We start from the raw sequence: 10,753 nt of genomic DNA, 5'->3' as shown, positions 1-10,753 counted from the left end.
GAATATGCATCCTGGAGCAAATAAACTTCCTTAGCCCAATCTCAAAAATGACCACAGTCACCATCAAATATAAGGCACACTGTGGTGAAGGAGAAATCAGGGTAGAAAGACACAGCATTTTAAATTAAACAAAAACAAAAGGCTTACTTCTGCAAATCTTGCAAAAATATATGACAACATGAACACATAGCTAGACCTCCCAGAGCCCAGGAAGAGGTGCCCTGAAACATGTTTCATTAGTTTCACAGTGAATTCACCTGCAGTCTTTGTCCTTTGGATTTTGCCCTTTAAAAGTTCATTTATTTTAGGGTGAGCAATTGTTACATTCTCTCAATTCACTGAGAAAATGAGGAAATAAAGTATGCATGAAAAGTGGGATAGGGTGCTCGCTTCGGCAGCACATATACTAAAATTGGAACAATACAGACAAGATTAGCACGGCCCCTGCGCAAGGATGACAAGCAAATTTGTGAAGTGTTCCATATTTTTTGAGGCCAACATCACCCTAATACCAAAACCTAACAAAGATCCCACAAAAAAGAACACTACAGACCAATATCACTGATGAACATAGATGCAAAAATCCTTAACAAAATTTTAGCAATCAGAATCTAACAACACATTAAAAAGATCATACACCATGACCAAGTGGGCTTTATCCCAGGGATGCAAGGATTCTTCAATATCCGCAAATCAATCAATGTAATACACCACATTAACAAATTGAAAAATAAAAACCATATGATTATCTCAATAGATGCAGAGAAAGCCTTTGACAAAATTCAACACCCATTTATGATAAAAACTCTCCAGAAAGCAGGAATAGAAGGAACATACCTCAACATAATAAAAGCTATTTATGACAAACCCACAGCAAACATTATCCTCAATGGTGAAAAATTGAAAGCATTTCCTCTAAAGTCAGGAACAAGGCAAGGGTGCCTACTTTCACCATTACTATTCAACATAGTTTTTGAAGTTTTGGCCACAGCAATCAGAGCAGAAAAAGAAATAAAAGGAATCCAAATTGGAAAAGAAGAAGTAAAACTCTCACTATTTGCAGATGACATGATCCTCTACATAGAAAACCCTAAAGACTCCACCAGAAAATTACTAGAACTAATCAATGACTATAGTAAAGTTGCAGGATATAAAATCAACACACAGAAATCCCTTGCATTCCTATACACTAATAATGAGAAAACAGAAAGAGAAATTAAGGAAACAATTCCATTCACCATTGCAACGGAAAGAATAAAATACTTAGGAATATATCTACCTAAAGAAACTAAAGACCTATATATAGAAAACTATAAAACACTGGTGAAAGAAATCAAAGAGGACACTAATAGATGGAGAAATATACCATGTTCATGGATTGGAAGAATCAATATAGTGAAAATGAGTATACTACCCAAAGCAATCTATAGATTCAATGCAATCCCTATCAAGCTACCAACGGTATTCTTCACAGAGCTAGAACAAATAATTTCACAATTTGTATGGAAATACAAAAAACCTCGAATAGCCAAAGCGATCTTGAGAAAGAAGAATGGAACTGGAGGAATCAACCTACCTGACCTCAGGCTCTACTACAAAGCCACAGTTATCAAGACAGTATGGTACTGGCACAAAGACAGAAATATAGATCAATGGAACAAAATAGAAAGCCCAGAGATAAGTCCACGCACATATGGACACCTTATCTTTGACAAAGGAGGCAAGAATATACAATGGATTAAAGACAATCTCTTTAACAAGTGGTGCTGGGAAAACTGGTCAACCACTTGTAAAAGAATGAAACTAGAACACTTTCTAACACCATACACAAAAATAAACTCAAAATGGATAAAGATCTAAACGTAAGACTAGAAACTATAAAACTCCTAGAGGAGAACATAGGCAAAACACTCTCTGACATACATCACAGCAGGATCCTCTATGACCCACCTCCCAGAATATTGGAAATAAAAGCAAAAATAAACAAATGGGACTTAATTAAACTTAAAAGCTTCTGCACAACAAAGGAAACTATAAGCAAGGTGAAAAGACAGCCTTCAGAATGGGAGAAAATAATAGCAAATGAAGCAACTGACAAGCAACTAATCTCAAAAATATACAAGCAACTCCTACAGCTCAATTCCAGAAAAATAAATGACCCAGTCAAAAAAATGGGCCAAAGAACTAAATAGACATTTCTCCAAAGAAGACATACAGATGGCTAACAAACACATGAAAAGATGCTCAACATCACTCATTATCAGAGAAATGCAAATCAAAACCACTATGAGGTACCATTTCACACCAGTCAGAATGGCTGCGATCCAAAAGTCTACAAGCAATAAATACTGGAGAGGGTGTGGAGAAAAGGGAACCCTCTTACACTGTTGGTGGGAATGCAAACTAGTACAGCCACTATGGAGAACAGTGTGGAGATTCCTTAAAAAACTGGAAATAGAACTGCCTTATGATCCAGCAATCCCACTGCTGGGCATACACACTGAGGAAACCAGAAGGGAAAGAGACACGTGTACCCCAATGTTCATCACAGCACTGTTTATAATAGCCAGGACATGGAAGCAACCTAGATGTCCATCAGCAGATGAATGGATAAGAAAGCAGTGGTACATATACACAATGGAGTATTACTCAGCCATTAAAAAGAATACATTTGAATCAGTTCTAATAAGGTGGATGAAACTGCAGCCTATTATACAGAGTGAAGTAAGCCAGAAAGAAGAACACCAATACAGTATACTAACGCATATATATGGAATTTAGAAAGATGATAACAATAACCTTGTATACAAGACAGCAAAAGAGACAACGATGTATAGAACAGTCTTTTGGACTCTGTGGGAGAGGGAGAGGGTGGGATGATTTGGGAGAATGGCATTGAAATACGTATAATATATATAGAACGAGTTGCCAGTCCAGGTTCGATGCACGATACTGGACGCTTGGGGCTGGTGCACTGGGACGACTCAGAGGGATGGTATGGGGAGGGAGGAGGGAGGAGGGTTCAGGATGGGGAACACATGTATTACTGTGGCAGATTCATTTCGATGTTTGGCAAAACAAATACAATATTGTAAAGTTTAAAAATAAAATAAAATTAAAAAAAAAGTTGGATAGGGATGAAAGATAGTTAAACTTTCATCATCCACAATATGAAATTAATGAAAATATCTGAAATTGAAAAAATCAAGAAAAAGCAGCATAAACATACTACTTTTTTAAATGGAGGGAAATAAGCTATAAGAAAGTTGGAAATGGTTGTCACAGGGATAGAGTAAATGATAAAGAACGGGACATAGAACTATTTTTTGTGAGAAGCCTTGTCCAATATTTAAATATAAAATTAAAAATATTTAAACATACTTAAATGGATCCCAAATAAAGGCAATGCCAAAGAATGCTCAAACCACCACACAATTGCACTCATCTCACACTCTAGTAAAGTAATGCTCAAAATTCTCCAAGCCAGGCTTCAGCAGTACATGAACCGTGAACTTCCAGATGTTCAAGCTGGTTTTAGAAAAGGCAGAGGAACCAGAGATCAAATTGCCAACATCCGCTGGATCATTGAAAAAGCAAGAGAGTTCAAGAAAAACCTCTATTTCTGTTTTATTGACTATGCCAAAGCCTTTGACTGTGTGGATCACAATAAACTGTGGGAAATTCTGAAAGAGATGGGAATACCAGACCACCTGACCGGCCTCTTGAGAAACCTATATACAGGTCAGGAAGCAACAGTTAGAACTGGACATGGAACAACAGACTGGTTCCAAATAGTAAAAAGGAGTACAAGGCTGCATATTGTCACCCTGCTTATTTAACTTCTCTGCAGAGTACATCATGAGAAATGCTGGGCTGGAAGAAACACAAGCTGGAATCAAGATTGCCAGGAGAAATATCAATAACCTCAGATACACAGATGACACCACCCTTATGGCAAAAAGTGAAGACGAACTAAAAAGTCTCTTGATGAAAGTGAAAGAGGAGAGTGAAAAAGTTGGCTTAAAGCTCAACATTCAGAAAACGAAGATCATGGCATCTGATCCCATCACTTCATGGGAAATAGATGGGGAAACAGTGGAAACAGTGTCAGACTTTATTTTTCTGGGCTCCAAAATCACTGCAAATGGTGATTGCAGCCATGAAATTAAAAGACACTTACTCCTTGGAAGGAAAGTTATGACCAACCTAGATAGCATATTGAAAAGCAGAGACATTACTTTGCCAACAAAGGTCCGTCTCGTCAAGGCTATGGTTTTTCCAGTGGTCATGTATAGATGTGAGAAGTGGACTGTGAAGAAAGCTGAGCACCAAAGACTTGTTGTTTTTGAACTGTGGTGTTGGAGAAGACTCTTGAGAGTCCCTTGGACTGCAAGGAGATCCAACCAGTCCATCCTAAAGGAGACCAGTCCTGGGTGTTCATTGGAAGGACTGATGTTGAAGCTGAAACTCCAATACTTTGGCCACCTCATGCAAAGAGTTGACTCATTGGAAAAGACTCTGATTCTGGGAGGGATTGGGGGCAGGAGGAGAAGGGGACGACAGAGGATGAGATGGCTGGATGGCATCATCGACTCGATGAACATGAGTTTGGGTGGACTCCGGGAGTTGGTGATGGACAGGGAGGCCTGGCAAGCTGCAATTCATGGGGTCACAAAGAGTCGGACACGACTGAGCGACTGAACTGAACTGAAATGGTATCTTACAATGCATTTTGTTCTTCACCTTTTCTTTTCACTTACTACACCTTGAAGTTTTTTTTTAGAGCAGTACAGATAAAATCTACGTTTTCTTAATGACTGTCTAATCAGCTATTTTATTGATAAAATGTAACTTATTTAACCAAGCTGATACTGATGCACATTCAGCTTGGTGTCAGATTTTTTAAATTATAGATCCTTAGTGGCAAATCTTTCATGGCATGTTTTTATTTGTATATGTTTAGGATAAATAGCTAGTAGTGCATTTTTAAAAGATTGTTTGAAAAGCGTTTTATGTTTTGCATTTTTTAAAAATATACTTTTTATTTTGGACTAGTTTTTTAAAAATAAAAATGTGGAGGTAGTATAGACAATTCTTGTATACTACACAACTCATATTGCACATTAACATCTTACATTAGTGTGGTCTATTTTATATTAATGAACCAATATTGATAAATTAAAATTAGCTAAAGTGCAAATGTTATTCAGACTTCCGTAGTTTTTAACTAATGTCTTTTTTCTATTTCAAGACGTATGTTTTTTGGTATTTATCTTGCTTTTTTTGTTGTTGTTTGTTTGTTTGTTTTATCAGCTGCTGGTCTGTGGCTTGGCATTAGTCATTAAGTTTGGAAAATCCTTCTCCATTATTATTTCAAATATTTCTTCCCATATATCCTCTTTTTCTTCACCTTCTGATATTTTAATTACATGTATATTACATTTTTAAAAAATTATACTACATTTGTTGGATGTTATATTCTGTTGTTTTTTTTTCTCTTTTTGTTTCTTTGCATTTCAGTTGGGAAGTTTCTGTTGACCTAACATTAAGCTAATCGATTCTTTCCTCAGCCATTTCCAGTCAGCTAATAAGCTTCTCAAAATTATTCTTTATTTCATAACACAATGGTTTTGTTTTAGTGTTTAATTTTTATTCTTTCGTAGAATTTACATCTCCCCACTTGCATTACCCATCTCTTCTTGCATGACAGATCCTTTCAACATCTGTGTCACATCTCAGTCTGATTCTGATGTTTGCTTTGTCTCTCCAGAGCGTGTTTTTTCCTGCATTTGGCTTGCCTTATAATTTTTTGTTGAGAGCCAGACATGTCATATTGGGCAAATAAATATGTTGGCCCCTAGTGTGAGGTTTTATGTTGATTTGCTAGGGAGTTGGGCTGTGTTTCATGTTTGAAGTAGCAGTCGATGCTAGTGACTTTGAATTTCTCTGGTCTTCTTGTTTTTGACTTTACTCTTGAGTGATGGCTCTCCCCAGATGCTCTGCACTCAGAGAGAGTTTGCAGATTTCAGTTCTAACTCTGCAACTCGCAGCACTTTCTCTCTCTCAGGCTAGGCCACACTCAGCCTCCAGCAATGTGTCAAAATTGTCATGTAAGTGTTTGTGACTTCAGGGACACCTGCTCCTGGTAAGTAAATGTGACTCTCTATTCTGTGACCTCAGTTCTCTAATGAGTCCAAGAAAAGTCACTGATTTTCAGTTTGTTCAGCTTTATCTCGTTGTAAGAAGTGACCACTTCCAAGGTCTTTACACATCAAAGCTGAAACTAGAAATCTCCTAGAAGAGGAGATACCTGGATAAATATTGGCAAGTTATCCTCCAAAAAATTTTCACCGATTTATATTTTCATCACTATAACTTAAACTTACTTTTAAATAGTTTGACATCCACACTTGCTAGGATTTGACTTTGAGACTGGGAGACAAACCCTAAGAGGATAGATATTGGAGAAAGTCTTAAAGATAACTTACATCAAAATGCAAATGTATTTTTGCTATGCATTCGCATATCTTATTAAATTTTACTGTAGTGGTGGTAGTTGTCTGTTTTGATTTCCAAAGGGACTCATTAGTTTGATCTAAAGAAGGATAAAATGGGGTGAGGTGGATTGTGTTCGAATGTTATTTTAAGAATTTCTCCAGCTATGCTCTTTCTTCATAGGTAATAGGCAAGAACTTTGATTTTGCTAAAAAACCGATTGGTTTGTAGGTATCTGGACTTCCACAAACAAACTGTGTCCCAATATTCTGGAAGTTAGAAATCAAAATTGAAACTTCTAACCTTGGTCTGACTCCAGAAGGGAACAAAGTTCAGCTATTGAGTGTATGCAGCTGACTTTTACACAGAAATTAATCTTCAGTAGTTTCAAACCTTTACCTCTTCTTTCCTCTTTTAAAACAGAAATATTCTTCATTAGAATTTCTCTGTTTCCTTGATTATTTGCCAGGAAAATAACGAGCGCTTTTTCCCAATCTATCATTCTGTGTAGAGATGATGAAACAGTGATGAGTTGATTTTTCTCTTTTCCCACGTGAATGTTATTTTTCCATAAATGTTTTTTTCCATAAGTGGAAAATACACTTAAAATCCAGTGAACGCTTTTTCAGTCGGCACATGGCAAAATTCTAACAACTCAATGATTTTGTTTTTCTGTGAAATACAACCTTTCAACCATTATTTTATCTCACTAAATATTTTATTCTGAAATAGGTCATCTTTGGTGTAATGGAGAAAGGATGAAAAGAAAGTTGTGATATTTATCTCAGAATCAAAACAAAGAAAAATTGAGTCAAATAATTTTGAATAATCAAGCCATCTTAACTCAAGCTTAATTTACTCTGAAAGTGAAAGAAGTGAAGCCTGTTTCAAAAGGGCTACTTGGGACTTCCACAGTGGTCGAGTGGTCAAGAATCCACCTTCCAAAGCAGGGGATGCTGGTTCGATCCCTGGTTGGGGAACTAAGACCCCACGTGCCGTGGCAACTAAGCCTATATGCCTCAACTACTGAGATGGCAGGCCACAACGAGAAAGAAGGCCATGTGCTGCAACAAGGAGCGCACACACCTCAGTGAGGGTCCCTGTGTGCTGCAGCTGAAACCTGATGCAGCCAAAAAGGAAATAGCTCCCTAAAGAAGAAAAGCTTTAAAAATTTTTTAATGAAATGGCTACTTAATTATTGGTAAAAATCACAGTGTCATTTGTTCACTCACTTTAGTGTCATTTGTTCACTCACTTTTAAACAAACATGTTTGCAAACAGTAACTTAATTCTATATTCTAAGGTTCATTGGTTAATTCTATATTCTAGGGAATATCAGAAGGCTTGCCATTCTTATAAACAATAAGTTATGAAAAGGAAATAAAATATGAAATAATGCCAATGTGCTTATTGAATCTTTGTTTTGTTAAGCTCTGTGCTCAGAAGATACTGTCAGCCACAGTGAAATGTGACTTTACAAAATGTTATCACTTAATATCACAAAAAATGAAAAAATAAAACAAGTCACACAAGATGCTGAGATTGTGACAAACTGAAGAAGTTGTTTCCACAGTTATATGATAATGTTACTATAAATAGTGTTGAAAACTGTACTAGTTTTTAAACATAAGTCAGGTCCAACTTCTGACTTACTTCTAACCACAGAGGAATATCTATTTCATAGTTTAATCCATTGCCCATCTGGATCCCAATCCAACTCTTTCAGACATTCACTGTCTTTCACTAAAAAAACAACTTTAGGACCTAAACAATTTAAGTAAATATGAATTACATTTTTTAGAAGAGATCATGTGGCCAATAAAAGTAAAATTATCAAAATGAAAGCTTACTATCTGAACATAAGGCTTTTCACTTCCAAATCCCTCTGCTTCTGTTTTAACAGAGTTTCTGAGTGGGAGAATGTACAGAAATCGCCCACTTTACAGCTCACATTCTAAACCAGCAGCCTAGAATTAGAGTTTTATCCATGTATGGAGAGGCACTGATAATTATAATATCTTCTACATTCAGTGATCAGAAATTACCCTCGTTCTATTATTTCTCTTCAAGTCAAAAACAAGTTTCTCAAAAGATTCTCATGCTACTAAGTTGTGCTTCAGTATTCATTTATCTCATCAAAATTGTGACACACAAAATTTATGTGTCATTTTTTCTTGTTTTGGACTGAAAATATAATTCCAGAGAATACTCTCAATCCTGAAAACTTGCTTATCATGAGAGAAACAATACCAGGAATGATGGTGCCATTTAGGTCTGTGCATGCTAAGTTGCTTCAGTCGTGTCTCTTTGCAACCCCACGGACTGTAGCCTGCCCGACTCCTCTGTCCATGGGATTCTCCAGGCAAGAATACTGAAGTGGGTTGCCATGCCCTCCTCCAGGGGATGTTCCTCACCCAGGGATAGAACCCACATCTCCTTCATCTCCTACATTGTCAGGTGTCTTCTTTACCGCTAGCACCACCTGGGAAGCCCTTAGATTTGTAGTCCTGCCAAATAAACACTAACCCTAAGCTTTTGACATGGAGAAGGCAATGACACCCCACTCCAGTACTCTTGCCTGGAAAATCCCATGGACGGAGGAGCCTGGTAGGCTGCAGCCCATGGGGTCACTAAGAGTCGGACACGACTGAGCGACTTCACTTTCACTTTTCACTTTCATGCATTGGAGAAGGAAATGGCAACCCACTCCAGTGTTCTTGCCTGGAGAATCCCAGGGACGGGGGAGCCTGGTGGGCTGCCGTCTATGGGGTCGCACAGAGTCAGACACGACTGAAGTGACTTAGCAGCAGCAGCAAGCTTTTGACGAGAGTCTTATTGATGAGAGTCTAACTGATTTCATGATAGTTTAGGGGCTGAAATTTAGTTTGTGAATTTTTTAGATTGGAGATTAACTAGTTTCAATAATTCATTTTATTCTGAATAGACTAGGAACAACAGTAGGAATTAGAAAGAATGGAGAAAGAGAAGTGGGAAATGGGAAATATAGTTGACTTTTTGCTTTTAGAAAATTGGGCATTTCATATTGGTGACCTACTCTCAGATGCAAGAGTGAAAAAGTACTTACACTAGCAATCAACCCCCATGGCAATAAAAATCATGCCAGTGCCATCTCAAGCATGTGTGTAGTAAGCTACCAACTCTTTTTGGAGACCCATTACCTCCTCTCTTTTCTTGATCAATCAACCTACCTACTCACCTTCTCAAAAACATGTGTTATTGTTCAGAACCAATGGTTTGTTTTCTTTGCCCTCTTTTTCCTGATTTTGCCTTTTTAAGCTCTGATAGTAGCATCTTCCAACATTTTGGACCTAAGTAGGTCTATGCTGTGCTGTGTTTAGTCACACAGTCCATGGGATTTCCCAGGCAAAAATACTGGAGAGGGTTGCCATGCCCTCCTCCAGGGGATCTTCTCAACCCAGGGATTGAACCCAGATCTCCTGCACTGCAGGTAGAAAGATGTCTATACAGTTCAGTAATCTGCTGAAAATGTATTATCCCTAGCCTGTGTGATGCTACTAAATACAGCATCTTCTTATACAATGAATTAGGGTTCAATATAGAATAATGAGTAAGAGCTCAAACCCCAGTGTAAGAAAGCATGGGGTCATGTCCAATCTCCACCACTTTATAGATGTGTGTTCTTAGCAAACTATATAATTCACTGGGTCCTTGTTTTCTCATTGGAAGTGAGTGTGAAAATAAAACTAGCGTCATGGGTTTTTGAGTCAATATTAAATGAGCACTTAGCATAGAGCATGGCATATAATAGACTCAATAAATGTTTCTATACAAATAAGTTTCAGCAAATGACATTATAAATCTACTCTAACTGTAAAGAAATTGAATACAGCATCCATAGCTTGTTTTTGACTTCCCAGATGGCTCAGCATGTAAAGAATTTGCCTGCAATGTAGATGACACAGGAGATATGGGTTCAGTTCCTGGGTTGGTAAGATCCCTTACAGTAGGAAATGGCAACCCACTCCAGTATTTTTGGCCTGAAAAATCCCATGGATGGAGGAGCCTGGTGGGCTATAGTCCATGGGGTCACAAAGAGTTGGACACAACTGAGTGACAAGCACCTAAGTCAGATACCTTGTTGAAAGTGATTCCTTGGAAGTGTGGTAAGGAGTTTAAGGTCAATGGATATGCGTCTTAGAATCATGTGCTCATTGTGTGACTTTCTGGATTCAAGACACAACTTACAGGGCATAGACTGACTCTGATTCAGATAGGC

The 10,753-nt window shown here is 37.7% G+C and overlaps 1 non-coding gene across 1 annotated transcript; it reads left to right on the top strand.

Moving 5' to 3' along the window:
• Positions 1–382: 382 nt before the first annotated feature.
• On the top strand, positions 383–489 carry LOC113898929. Its single transcript, XR_003512786.1, has one exon. It is a non-coding gene; the product is annotated as a U6 spliceosomal RNA (small nuclear RNA).
• Positions 490–10,753: the final 10,264 nt, after the last annotated feature.

Source organism: Bos indicus x Bos taurus, chromosome 9 (genome assembly GCF_003369695.1).
Source record: "Bos indicus x Bos taurus breed Angus x Brahman F1 hybrid chromosome 9, Bos_hybrid_MaternalHap_v2.0, whole genome shotgun sequence".
NCBI classification, from domain to species: domain Eukaryota; kingdom Metazoa; phylum Chordata; class Mammalia; order Artiodactyla; family Bovidae; genus Bos; species Bos indicus x Bos taurus.
Note: the sequence above shows the minus strand (reverse complement) of the source record. Positions and strands in the feature narration are given on the sequence as shown.